Source organism: Gorilla gorilla, chromosome 5 (genome assembly GCF_029281585.2).
Source record: "Gorilla gorilla gorilla isolate KB3781 chromosome 5, NHGRI_mGorGor1-v2.1_pri, whole genome shotgun sequence".
Taxonomy (NCBI): Eukaryota; Metazoa; Chordata; class Mammalia; order Primates; family Hominidae; genus Gorilla; species Gorilla gorilla.
In genome coordinates this window covers 145,359,022-145,374,293 of record NC_073229.2, presented here as the reverse complement: position 1 = coordinate 145,374,293, position 15,272 = coordinate 145,359,022, and the positions used below count along the sequence as shown (strand labels likewise).

The 15,272-nt window shown below is 36.5% G+C and overlaps 1 protein-coding gene across 3 annotated transcripts in view; it reads left to right on the top strand.

The window, feature by feature from the left end:
* Positions 1 to 15,272, top strand: part of TBC1D32 (TBC1 domain family member 32) — a 249,792-nt gene that overhangs the window by 148,606 nt on the left and 85,914 nt on the right. The gene's annotated exons all lie outside the window — the stretch shown is intronic.

Sequence of the window (15,272 nt, the reverse complement as noted above, 5' to 3'; positions counted from 1 at the left end):
AATTACAAAATCAACACCCTACATAAAGCAGGGGAGAGATGGAGAAAAAGGAAATTATAAACTTCCTTTTTAATATATAAATGCTTACTTAACAGAGCAAAGTTTAAAATATGGTTAGTTAGTACAGTCTTTGTCTCTATAAGTGGACGTATGGCTTTAGTGGGTATTTATAACTTTTCCCCTTCCTCCCATTCTGTTTTCTCTTGTAATTCAAACAACCCCACTGGTTAGGATGCTATATATTATCTATATCTAAGTTTTTTTTTATATCTAAAGCTTTGTTATTGAGGTTCTTGAGCCCTTTGTCATCTTCTCTGTGTTGGTTTGCATTAGTCTTCCATCAATTTTTACCACTAGATATGGCAGTACTAGTAGGTGCTACAGAGGATCCCTGGGGCACCAGGCTTTATTTCCCTCTGCCTCCATTGCATAGGAGCAGTCTTTCTTTCATAGATAATCATGATCAATTCCTCTAGCCAATGCAGTTAATTTATTCTGCTATTGATTTAGGAATATGAGAAGCTTCAAACATTAGAAGAAAGTTTAAATTTTCAGTTCCAGTAGAAGTACTCTAGTTTGGAATAAGATCTCCAAACCATCAACTTTCTCGCTACGCTTCACAAAGTTAAAGGGTTAGAAAACCAAAGAAAATAATTTTCCCTTCTACTCTTTAGTTCATAGACTCATGTATTATAGGTATAAGAGAAATAACATCATACATTGGTTTCTAGTTCAGAGCATTTTGTGGGACAGCACCTCAGTTTTCCAAGGTGTTGTGTCCTGCGTGATATCCTACTGAGTTTTCAACATGCCATTCCACCAATATCTATGATCATCTGCTTCTGGGAGCTAGGGCACATCATAAGACCAGTGAATATTTGCTCAGTGCCTTACTTTTTTTTATTGTTAAACTAGTTTCTTGGTCAGAAACAGTGTTTTGTGGTTGCCATCACCCCTAGAAAGTCCATAGTAAGATAACGTTTGATAGAAAAGCATAGTAGCCAAGGATGTGAAGTTTTGTGTATGGTGTAAGAAGGCATTTTTAATGTAATCGCCCTGCCACTAGGTAGCTTGTTGGTCTCCCCAGGGTTATTTACTATCTTCTGAGTCCAGGGTTGGTCTCTGCCTATGGCAATCTGGATGTTCAGTAATAGCTGTAGTCAGATCATCTCTGATGAGGGAATCCATATTGTTCAACTCACAGATATTTCCTATACAAATTTGGCAACCAATCTGGCATTGTGCATTATATGACTTTCTAAAATATAGTTTATATGTGCACAATAGCACTCCATCATCAAGTGAAAGTGGCATTTGTAAGATAAGTTTAAATTAGCCCTGATAACACAAGTGAATTGTATGAGCATATGACTCACATTCACAACGTATACCTCTGGCTCATGGGAAATTTTCTCTAACTAGGTGACCAGAGAAGAAAAACGGTTACTAAATCTGATTTATAGGTTGTATCATATATTAGTACCTGCTAGAATTGGACTACTTTTCAAAGAGGGAAAGTTTTGAAGTAGCATATCTACTCATTTACTTTGGAGACAGATGAGACTTCAGGTACTGATTTGTATAGGTTTATGGACCATTGCTAATGGTTGGTCTAGATGGTCAGGGGCTCAGAATTAAAAAAAAAAAACTTACAGAATAGTATGAGAAGATTGGTGGAAAAAAGTATATACATGGTCCTCTGAGAATACATACAGGTTGAGTGAATAATTTTGACTTGTGAATGTTCTTCAAGGGCTTCCTCTTCCTGCAAAGGAGGCAAAATAATCCCTTTCATGGATAGGTCGGCCTCTTTCCTCAGCTGCCCTAGTGCTTGCTTGAATGGGATTATGTGCAAAGTGGCCACGTTGGTGGGAGCTCAAAATTATGTTTATCAAATTGAGGATGACAAAATAAGAATAGTTATTTAACAGAGGGAACATAGATTCACTCCAAAATCCTAGAAATCTGTGTGTGATCTCGTATTGCACCTTGTCAGAAGTTCCTGTACTATCCAATCTGTCATTGAAACCATGACCAGCATTGAACCTGCTGGAGTAAAGGCCCAAGTGATAGACTGTCTGAACTTGGAGGCTGCATGAGTTTTGTTTTTTATTTGTTTTTGCTGTAGGTCATAAAGTTGACAGAATTACAGGTGATGTCATAAGTAGTTCTGAGCAGTACACCCAAATATTAGAGAAGTTGCTTCCAAAATTGGAAGAGGCTAAAATCATGTATTATGCCATTTTCTTGGTGGTAGTTAATGTGAGATGTAGCAATTTGTCATGCATTTTACAGGTGATTCTAGGCTACTAGAACTCAGAAACTTTACTGAGATGGCAAGCCTCTCAATTTTTATGGATTACTTACCCTTTGGAATTCTTGTTTTACTAAAGCATATGGAGTACCAGCTACTTCCTGCCCACCTAAGTCCAGTTAATATTATATCACCAATGAAGTAGTTTTTCATCATGACCTCTGGCTTGCTAGGACAATCAAGGCTACCCTAGACCAAATTTTGATAAAATGATAAAGATATATTGTCCATGCCCGGTGAAAGTACCTGTTTCTGACATTCACATTTGGCCAAGTCAGCAGTATCTTCCCAGTCATAGAGACTGTGTTGATTCACTCTTGTGAAGAAATTTTTATATTGATGATGTCTTTTGTTACATGTAATGAACAGATACACTATTGTAAAGCTTAAGGAAACCTAAGATCATTGGGCAGATTGAGCAATACTTCCAGCTTCTGTGGTGTATATGGGAAGTTTGTTCCCTGAAGCACATAGTGTGTATTGTCTGTGTTTAGTATTTCAGAGGGTTTTGATAGCAGCCATAAAATCATATGGGTAGTTTTTTATTGCTGTGAGAAGACTGTTGGAGAAATTCTGCAACTCTCCATTGACGTCTTGTACTATGTTTTTTTCTTTCCAATGGGTATACAAACAGTTCATAAATTTTGACTATTTTATTTATGTAATATATTTTAGAGATTTCTGTATTTCTTCACAGAAGGTTTAATTCACTTATTACAAAAAGGGAAGAGAAGATGTAATGATGATAGGTTTCTGTGAAAATTATTTGTGTAAGATCATACTTATGTGTAGCACAAGATGCCTAATAGAAATAAGGACTTGGCCTTCAATACCTGAGGTGAAGTGAGAAAGTTGATAAACCTGACTCAAGGGAGGTGAGACACTTGACTGAATATCACCTCAAGTGTACAAATGCTTTCCTAGTCTTACCAGAAGAGTCTAGATACTTCCCACCTCTAGCCACCTGCCGTGCCTCTAAAGCTTTGCTGCAAGCAAACAAACTGTTATGTCTTTATCATCTTCAAAGAGCATCCCGTATCCTCAAGGGTACTAGACTTTTGGAGCCTCTGAGAGCTTTAAAATTATAATAGTGGAATAATAGTTGCACACTGCTTAGCATTGTATGAAATAGGGAATAAAGGAACAGCTGGGAATTTTACTGTCTTTCCTTTGGTGTACAGAAACTTCTCTAAATCTTGATAAAAGTAACTTAATAATGCCTACTGTAAGAGTGTTTTTGTGTGGGATAGACAGAATTAGTCTGTTTTTCTAACTGTGTCCTAAGAGACACATACATAGAGATGCTCTGGTGTATTTACACACACAAACACACACACACACACAGTCTGTCTCTTTCTCTCTGTTTTCTGAAATTTCCCTGTTAATATACTGTTGATATCTTTACATAAATTTACTTTAAATGATTTTTAATACTTTATCTTTTTCATTAAAAAAATCTAAAAATACACCATTAAAACTTGTATCCATCTACCTGTCAGTTTGGATTTAACACGGATAATTGTTGACTTTTTTTTTCAGCCTGCTTTATATGTGAAATACATACCTGATTTTTTTTCATAATTGGGAAATTTGGATTGGGGCCAACAAAAATAAAACCTGACAATTTGTTGCTTATAATTCTAATAATAGGAATGTTTTCAGACGTATTTTTCTGGTCATTTTGCTAGATTGGTGGATATAACATAACCTGTATACTTCTATTCACTTTGTAAACCTAGCCTTAATATTATGGTTAAGCAAAATAATAAATTATGTTACTCAAGTGCTGTTTACTTCTATGTTTAGTCTAACTGCTAGCTTATACAAATATGCTGGTATAATTAATGAGCCATTAAGTCTGTTTATTAGATGATTACATAATTGAGTACCAAATGGCATTTAGCTGATATCAAATCTTACAGGAATCTTTATACATAATCATGAAAGTATGCATTCTTTTATTAGTATTCTGAGTTTGTTCATTTGTTGCATACCCATTTAGACTTCTTGTTGATATAATATATACTTTTTCTCATTACCTACCCTAGCATAACACTTCAGTTTTTAATGCAATAGTACAAATATAAATATGTGATAAAATACAAACATACAACTTAACAAATTGTTATAAAATAAATACTCATGAAATCTCAATCAAGTAAACAGAGAATTTGCAAGTACTATTTGCATTTGTTGGTCATGACTCTGTCCCTTCCCTCTAATGGTAACAATTATTTTGACTTTTATGATGTTTATTTCTTTGGTTTACTTATATATATTTTACTACCTAGTCATATATTGCTAGACAGTGTATATATTTTTGGGTTTTTACATTTATATGTCATAGCGGTACACATTTTGGGGATATGTGTGATATTTTGATCCATGTATACAATGGGTAGTAATCAAATCAGGGTAATTGTGAACCACCATTTTACTCCCTACTTCCATGAAATCTGCTTTTTAAACTCCCACATGTGAGTAAGAACATGTGATATATGCCTTTTTGTGCCTGGTTTATTTCACTTAACATAATGATGTCCAGTTCCATCCATGTTGTTGCAGATGAGAGGATTGCATTCTTTTTGATGGCTGAATAAACGGAAAATATTCCGTTTAGTAAATGTATTACGTTTTCTTTATTTATTTGTTGATGGACACTTAGGCTGATTCCATATCTTGGCCATTGTGGATAGTGCTGCAGTAAACATGGAAGTGCAGATACTTCTTTGATATACTGATTTCCTCTTCTTTGCATATATACCCAGCAGTGGGATTGCTGAATCATATGTTTATTAGTCTGTTCTCACACTGATACAAAGAAATACCTGAGACTGGGTAATTCATAAAGAAAAGAGGTTTCATTGGCTTACAGTTCTGCAGGCTGTACAGGAAGGATGGTTGAAGAGGCCTCAGGAAATCTACAATCATGGCGGAAGGTAAAGGGGAAGCAGGCACATCTTACATGGCTGGAGCAGGAGGAAGAGAGAGAGAAGTGGGAGGTGCCACACACTTTTAAACAACTAGATCTCATGAGAACTCACTATTACGGGAAGAGGAGGGGGAGGAATCTGCCCTCATGATCCAACCACCTCCCACCAGGCTGTCCTCCAAAAATGGGGATTACAATTTGACGTGAGATTTGGGTGGGGACACAGATTCAAACCATATCAATATGGTAGTTATATTTTTAGTTTTTGAGGAACCTCCATACTCTTTTCCCTAATGGCTGTTCTACTTTGCATTCCCACCAATAGTATATGAATGTTGCCCTTTCTCTGCATCCTCACCAGCACTTGTTATTTTTTGTCTTTTTGATAATAGCCATTCTAACTGAAGTGAAATGTTATCTTGTTTGGGTTTTGATTTGCATTTCCCTGGTGATTAGTGATGTTAAGCATTTTTTCATATACCTCTTGGCCATTTGTATGTCTTCTTTTGAGAAATACCTGTTTATATCTTTTGCCCATTTTTAAATTGGGTTATTATTATTATCATTATTTGTTAGTGAGTTGTTTGAATTCGTTATATATTATGCTTATTAAATTTTTGTTGTATGGATAGTTTACAAATATCTTCTCACATTCAGCAGGTTGTCTCTTCAGTTTGTCCACTGTTTTCTTTACTGCACAGAAGCTTTTTAGCTTGATGTAATCTCATTTGTCTATGTTTGCATTGTCGCCTTTGCTTTTGAAGGCTTACCCAAAAAATCTTTCCCTGGATCAGTGTCCTGTAGTGTTTCCCCAGCGTTTTCTCCTAGTAGTTTCATAGTTTCAGGTTTTACATTTAGGTCTTTAAGCCTTTACTTTTGCGTAAAGTGAAAGATCTAGTTTCATTCTTCTACATATGAATATTCAGTTTTCCCAGCACCATTTATTAGAGAGTGTTTCTTCCCCACTGTATGTTCTTGGAAACTTTGTCAAAAAGGAGTTGGCTGTAAGTGTGTAGATTTATTTCTGGGTTCTTCATTCTGTTCCATTGGTCTGTGTCTGACTAAACAATATATTTTAATTTTGTTACTTTTTGAACTTCATTTTAATTACTGTAGCTTTGTAATAAGTTAAAATAACGGATAGAGCAATTCTTCTTGCTTTGGTCTTTTCAAAAATATCTCAGCTATTTTTAGTCCTTTTCTTTCCATATAAATTCCAGAATCAGCTTATCACATAAACGAACTCGCTGAGATTTTAATTATCATTGTATTGAGTCTAGAGATCAATGGTGGATGAATTGACATCTGCATAATACCGTTTTCCAGTCTATAAACATGACATATATCTCTGTTTAATTAGGTATTCTTTAATTACCCTCATTAAAATTTTGTAGTTTTCTATGTAGAAGTCTCATATATCTTTCGTGGATTTAATTTTTTTAGCTTGACAGTATGTTCCCCAGTGTATATTATAATGTGTGACAATATCAGTGAGCAGTTAAGAGCATGGACACTGGAAGCACATTGCAAGACTGATGTTAGGGAAGGTCCTTAACCTCTCTGTGCGTCTGTTTCTTTTATATATGGAGACAAAAGCTGTATGTTTCTTACCAAGTTTTCATGAGAGTAAATACACTACAACTCTCCCAAATTTAGAACATGGTAAGCACTTGATAAGTAGTGATAAGTGTCTGTTAGATTATTTTAGATTATCAGTGCAGTTATTTTGTTACATTCTGCACAAATATTTTGTACAGTTTTGATTAAATTGTTACATAATGTTTATTTAAATTTATAAATAAAGTTAGTCCAGAATGCACATCTTTAAAATATTTAACATTCTCATCCTGGTAGGTGCTTTGACTTTATTTATTGAACTCTTCACATTTTTCAGTCATACATTGTAGCTTTCTTCATATAGATCCTGTCCTTTTTATATTTTGTATTATCATCTGTAATATTATATCGTCTATTATTATCATTTGTTTTATTATCATCTGTTATATTTTTTGCTATTGTTAATGGGGTCCCTTCTTCCATGGTAATGCTTCATTGGTTATTGCTGGTATGTTATAAGTAAATTTATTGGAGTTTTATTTTTGGTACTTTTTTTTTTTACAGGTCACCTATGTCATTTTCACACAGATGCACACACACACACACACACACACACAAACTATACATATATATATGTTTTTGTCTTCATATATAAAATAAATATACATATTTATATGTAAAGTAAATATCTATATATTTAGTGTGTGTATGTATATATATGTATGTATGTGTGTATATGTATCCCCCCTGCCATTTCCAGTTGTTTTCTCGTCATCAACCAAATAGCATTATCATACTTTTAATTGCTTAGGTGTTAAAGTTGGAGTTTGTATTATTTTTTATAGCTCTATTAAAAAATTTCTATAAACTTTGTGACTTAAAGCAACACCTATTTACTATCTCAGTTTTTGTCTGGACACACCTTAGCTGGTTCCTCTGTTCACAGTCTCACAAGGCTGAAATCAAGATGTTGGCTGTGGCCGTGGTCTCATGTGAAACTCGAGAAAGATCTGCTTCCTAACTCACACAGGTTGTTGGCCGAGTTTAGTTCTTTACAGATTTAGGACTGAAGGCTTTATTTTCTTGCTAGCTAAAGTCTGGAGGTCCTTTCTTACAGCTGTCTATTGAAAGTTGCCCTCAACTCCTAGCACAGGAGACACCCAACAAGAAGAGCACTACAGTCTTATGGAATGTAATCTTGTAATCACATCCATTGTATCACCTATACCATACTCCATTGGTTAGAGACATATCATAGGACCTGCCTACACTCAGGAAAAGGGGATCACACAAGAACATGAGCACCAGGAGGTGGGGATCTTGGGGGCTACCCTAAGAATCTGGACAATGCAGAGCCATTCTTTCAGTCCAGAAATCCTAGGAATACCCTGTTTTAAGCTACTATCTTATCTAAATTATTGCTATAGCTTTTTAACTGGTTTCTTTTTGTCTGCTCCTAGCTAATTTTAGCCTATTACGTGCATAGCAGCTGTAGTGATCCCATTAAAACACAAATCAGGTAATCTCAGTCCTGTACTCACAAAGTTTTTCATATCATCAGTATGAAACCATCCCCAGTGATTTCTCATGTCACCATAAAAAAATCCAGAGTCATCACAATGGATGACTATGTGATCAGGACCCCTACTGATGTGGTTTGGCTCTCTGTCCCCACCCAAATCTCATGTTGAATTGTAGTAATCCCCACATGTCAAGGGCGGGACCAGGCAGAGATAATTGAATCATGGGCGCAGTTTCCCCCATACCGTTATCAAGATAGTGAGTTCTTATGAGATGTGATGGTTTTACAAGTGTCTGGCATTTCCCCTGCTGGCACTTCTTCCCTTTCCTGCTGCCATGTAAGATGTGCCTTCCACTTTCTGCCATGATTGTGAGTCTTCCCCAGGCATGTGGAACTATGAGTCCATTAAACCTCTTTCCTTTATAAATTACCCAGTCTTGGGTATGTCTTTATCAGCAGTGTGAAAAAGGACTAATACACCTACCTAGTATTGTTTTGACCTCATCTCCTAATGCAAGTTGAGTATCCCTTATCTGAAATGCTTGGGATCAGAAGTATTTCAGATTGCAGATTTTGAAATACTTGCATATCCATAGTTTGATATCTTGGGGGTAGGGCCCAATTCTAAACATGAAATACATTTATGTTTCATATAAACCTTATACACAAAGCCTGAATGTAGATTTATACAATATTTAAAAATAATTTTATACATGAAACAAAGTTTGTGTACATTGAACCATTAGAAAGCAAAGGTGTCACTATCTCAGCCACCAATGTAGGCAATCTATGGTTGCCTGCTGTCACCATCTTTCCTGACTCTAAATTTGTATGCTACTGTATTAGTCCATTCTTACATTGCTATAAAGAAATACCTGAGATTGGGTAATTTATGAAGAAAAGAGGTTTAATTGGCTCATGGTTCTGCAGACTATATTAGAAGCATGGCAGCTTCTGCTGGGGAGGCCTCAGGAAGCGTCCAATCATGGTGGAAGGCAAAGGAGAAGCAAGTGTCCTATATGGCAGGAGCAGGAGCAAGAGGGAAGATGCTACAGACTTTTAAACAACCAGATCTCATGAGAACTCATTCACTATCATGAGAACTCGCTCACTATCATGAGAACAGCACCAAGGGGATGGTGCTAAACCATTGAGAAATTCACTCGTATGACCCGGTCACTTCCCACCAAGCCCCACCTCCAACATTGTGGATCACAATTTGACATGAGATATGGGCAGGGACACATATCCAGACTATATCAGCTACTGATAAGCAATCATTTCCTTACACTTATTCACACATAGTATTTAACACTAAAAAATGTAACATACCATTTATACAGTAAAAAAAAAAAATGACATATTCAGGATAACTGGCAGCACAGTAGCATCACCAGAACACCTTTCTTAGCTGTTGAACATAAAACTGCAGGCTTTCAGTCTCCACCTATGATGCCGTGTTTTGATTAAAAGGTTACTATACCTTGGGCTGGGTGTGGTGGCTCACACCTGTAATCCCAGCACTTTGGGAGGCTGAGGCGGGTGGGCGGATCACGAGGTCAGGAGTTTGAGATCAGCCTGGCCAACATGGTGAAACCCCATCTCTACTAAAAATACAAAAATTAGCTGGGCGTGGTGGTGCGTGCCTGTAATCCCAGCTACTCCAGAGGCTGAGGCAGGAGAATTGCTTAAACCTGGGAGGTGGAGGTTGCAGTGAGCCAAGATCGCACCACTGCAGTCCAGCCTGGGTGACAAGAGTGAAACTCCATCTCGGGGGTGGGGGGAGAAAAACAGGTAATGTACATTGAACAGTAGGGATGCCAAGTAAACTGTGTGCTGTGCAGTTTGACTGTGTTGTGACCGTGATCCATAACATGGTGTGGAATTGTCCACTTGTGGCATCATGTTGGTGCTCAAAACATTTTGGATTTTGAAGCATTTTGGATTTTGGAGTTTGGGATGCTCAATGTGTACTTCTCCCTTTCTTATTCCACTTCAGCTATATTGGCCCCCTTCCTGTTCAAACAGGTTAGAAATTCTCTCACCTTAGGTATTTGGCTGAAGCTATTTGCTGTACCTGGAACACCTTTTCCCCCAATAGCTACATGGCTTGCTTCCTCACTACTTTTAGGTCTTTCCTAAGAAGGTTATCACCTTCTTAGTGAGCTCTTTCCTGACCACGTTATTTAAAATTACACACAGTGATATATTTTTTTCACTGCTTGTTAAAACTCATTTTTCACTTTCTTGTTTTAGTTGTATCCATTACTTTGTTGTTTAATTTTTAATTTTGTTCATTGTTCCCTTCCCCTACTATTTAGAGTTCCGTAAGGACTGGGATATTTGTATGTATGTGTGTTTATTGGCGAATTGCCAACATTTAAAACAGTAGTAGGCACTTAGTAGGTATTCAACCAGTGTTTTTCTTAGTAAATTGAAATTTATGTGATTAGGAGATGGATTCACAAATAGTTTTATTGTCTTCTAATAATGAACTTTCTATCTCCTTTTGCATAGCATGCCTCTTTATTTTATTCTTGTCTTTTTGCATTATCTTGAATTTCTAGAACGATGTTAAAAAATAATTGGCAGTTTTGCCTTCCTGATGACTTTAATGGGAATGCTTTTCCTGTTTATGCTTTTAGATCTTGTATTGAGATAGATTTGTCTTTTAAAAAATCAAATTAAAGAGGTAACCTTTCTTTAATTTACTCAGAATGTTTTGGAGGACAAGGAATAGAAAGTAGATGTTGAATCTTAAATCAAGAGCTTTTAAGCATCTGTTCCGATGATTATATGGCTCTCTTCTGTTACATATTGATGTCATAAATTACATCAGGAGATACTTTAATATTAAACTCTCTTTTTATCCCTGGAATGAGCTGTGCTTGGTCACAATATGGTACTATTTTAATTAACTGCTGGATTAAATTTGCTAAGCTTTACATTATTTCTAGTACTTGTAAGATTTTAAAAGTCTTACGTCATTTGTTATTTTAGATTTACTCATTCCCTAATTAGCAGAGTTCAGTCCAGGTATGTATTTACTCATAAAGTTGCCCTAATTCACCTTGGATCACCTCATTGTACATCCAGATCCTGTAGACCTCTCTTTTCAAATCTTAACTCAAAATCCACTGACAGTCATTTTCATTATCTATTCAGTGGTTTAGTAGCCTAAAGAAAGAAAAGTGTCTCCCTAAACCTTCTTAACCTACAGCCTTATACATCTGGGTTGATGATAACATTGATCCTCCCTATTGTTCAAACTAAACACCCAAGAGTCATTCTTGATTTCTTTCTTCTTTTACTCTACATCATAATTAGTTCACCAGGAAATCTTATCAGTTTTTTTTTTTTTTTTTTGACAAGGTCTGTCACTCAGGCTAGAGTACAGTGGTGCAATCACAGCTCACTGCAGCCTCGACCCCCTGGGCTCAGGTGATTCTCCCACCTCAGCCTCTCTGGTAGCTGGGACCTATGGGTGTGTGCCACCATGAGCAGCTAATTTTTTGTATTTTTAATAGAGACAGGTTTTGCCATGTTGCCCAGGCTGGCCTCAAATTCCTGGAATCAAGTGATCTGTCTGCTTCAGCCTCCCAAAATGCTGGGATTACAGGCATGATTCAGTATGCCTGGTCCCTTTACTCTTAACATAATTTAAAATTCCTGTGTGTATTAGAGTCTATGTCTTGACTTTCTTTTGCTTTGTCATTAAAGCTGTTTAAATTCTTACAGTTTGTAATATGTTTTAATATCTAATCATGTTAGACCTCCTTCAGTTTTGTCCTACTGTTCTGGTATTGAATGTTGCTGCAGCTATGTCTGGAACAATTTGATTTCCCCTCCTTCCATGTCACTCGCGCCACTCTTGTAGTAACTTGGTCGTTTTGCCTGGATACCCCAATGGTTCTTTGTTACTTGTTAAGCTTAACTTTACCAGGTTCTGTCTCCGTGCTGACTCTTTTGATTCAGTTTACTCTGGGACATATTGTACAGTTTATGTACTTAGATTGATGACTTTTTTTTCTCCCGGGGAGAATTTCTTGACTAATATCTTTAAAGATATATCATGTTAGATTATTTCAGTTTTCTCTTCAAGAAGTCAATAATTTAAACTCCTTATTTCCATTATATTTTTCACATTTTTGTCATTCTGTTCCTTATATTTGTTATTATCTTCTTAACAGTATCTGTTTTCTTTTTTACTGTTTGCAATTATACTTTCATTTCTATGACAGTTTTATTCTTCTATTTCATTCCTTAGCTCTGCCAGCTCATGTTTTACTTTTTCTGGTTGCCGTTTCTTCCCTGTGTTCATAGATTTTTATTTTGTGCAAGGAGCTTAATGGAGACCACTGCTTTATCAAACTTGTTTAATTCATAGAAAATTGTGTGTTCACAGTTTAAGTATTTAAAGGCAACTTTTTTTTTAGTATGTATCTTCCATCATTTTATCTTTTTTTTTATTTTTTCTTATAGCACCTTTGTATGGTACTTCTTTTTGGAGAGATGTGAGCTTTTTCACAGCAGCTGTTTGTAGGAGGCTTATGCTTAAGAGAAGCTAGAGAAGCTAGGGTCATGCTCCTGGTTAGATGGAATTTTTCTAAAGGCCCAAATTTTGTATGTGTGTGTTTGCTCCTTTTTCAGGCCATCCTCTCCCCTCCCCTGGTACCCCCCATATATCTTGATATGGAGGTAGACAGTTTTCTGTTAGTAATTGTCTCTGTAATCTAACTAGTAATTATTAATAGAGTTTTTTGTGACTTCTGGTTCCACTGTGCTCCTTCTGCTTCTTGGTGTCATATTGGGGGTCTTGTGTATTCCATTTCCACTGTTGAAAACAGAGGATTAGGCATTGCCTCTTGGGTTATACTCCTCATTTTTGAGAATTTTATTTTGTTTTTCTTCTTAGAAATTTATTTTGCTTTTATTTTTATATTGGTCAGGGTTCTCTAGAGGGACAGAACCAATAGGATACAAGTATATATAAAAGGGAGTTCATTAAGGAGTATTGACTCATGCAATCACAAGGTGACATCCCACAATAGGTAGGCCATCTTCAAGGAAGCCTTGCTCCTGCAAAGAGCAAGGAAGCCAGTCTGAGTCCCAAAGCTGAAGAACTTGGAGTTCAATGTTGGAGGCCAAAAAGCATCCAGCATGGGAGAAAGATGTAGGTTGGAAGAGTAAATCAGTCTAGTCTTTCCACGCTCTTCTACCTGCTTTTATTCTGGCTGCGCTGGTAGCTGATTAGATTGTGCCCACCCAGACTGAGGGTGGATCTGCCTTTCCTAGCCCACTGACTCAAATGTTAATCTCATTTGGCAACACCCTCACAGACCCACCCAGAAACAATATTTTGCATCCTTCAATACAATCAAGTTGACACTCAATATTAACCATCACAAGTCCACCCTTTGTCAATGTGAGCTCATAAACATCTGAAATCATATGTAATCTTCAAATAAAGACAACAAAAAGATTATAATCACACCTAACATAATATAACTATCCTTTGTACAACCGGAAACACACCAATCCCCAACCCAAATGCTATTATATAAGGTTAACAACACTTAAATGCTGATATGAAGTCAATAACTCTATGTCACATGATAAAGGAGAAAGGAAATAAAATGAAGATATTTTCTTAGTACAAGTGTATACATGCACAAGCATGTTCTTAACAAAATAAGGAGGAAATACTCATGACAATTACAGTTCTCGTTTCTGCAGCTGGTCACATGGTCATAGCTGGTATTGATGACTACCTTCTTCTACTACCCATTCTGTATTCTGTTTACCTTCAGCAAACACCTCAGCAGGTCATGGTTTTTTTACCTGGTGGAGTGACCCAAACCTTCATTTCTGAAGGGTCTGAGCCATTTGTAGTCCTGCCTAGGTTTGGCTGTTGTATTTTCCCATTGATCTTAATCACAGGGCATGGTAATACCAGGAGACACCCTAATGGATCTCCTGTATTCCATGCATACTCTTCCTTACCTCCATTGTGGAGCAGTACACTGATTTCATCTTGATAGTCCAGGTCAGTCACCCCAGCCAACATTGTAACTCCTTGAGCCTGTTGACTTAAAGGTAGGAGGAGCCCAAAATTTACTGTATTAGTTTATTTTCATGCTGCTGATAAAGACATACCCGAGACTGGGTAGTTTACAAAGAAAAAGAGGTTTAATGGACTCACAGTTCCCACATGGCTGGGGAGGCCTCATAATCATGGTGGAAGGTGAAAGGCACATCTTACGTGGTGGCATTCAAGAGAGAATATATATATATGATGGACAGCCACAATATCCTGTCTCATTCTTTCCCTTCCCCAGCACCATTTGTCCTAATTTTACTGCCTTTGGCTGCCCTTCAATTTATTTTGTGGTTAAACATTTCTGTGATATGCTGTTTTTCTCCCTCCTCCATGCTTTTGGGTTATTTCTAAGTGGATATATAACCTTCCAGTGTTACTGGAAGATTGCTTTCTTCTTGGATCGCCTATTTCCTCAAATACCACCTTTCAGAGAGACCTTACCTAACCACCCCCTCTACCATAGCCCCCCAGCATTCTCATGATATTATGTTTGTTTGAACACTTTTTATAATCATAGAATTTTTAAACATATAAAAATGTAGTGAATAGTATAATCTTTCATGTGCCCACCACTCATCTTTATTAATTATCAGTATTTCACCAGTCTTGTTTCATCTCCCTCCCTCCACATACATTTTTTTCTTAAGTACTTTAAGGCAAATATCTGTTTTAATATCTAATCATGTTAGACCTGCAAATATCTGATATGCTGATATTTAGATAAGGCAAATATCTGATACATATAAAACATTCAGTGCATATCTCTAATAAGTAAGGACATGTTTTAAAAAACAAAACAAAAAACCTTCATTACTGTGCCATTGTTGCATCTAACAAAATTAACAAT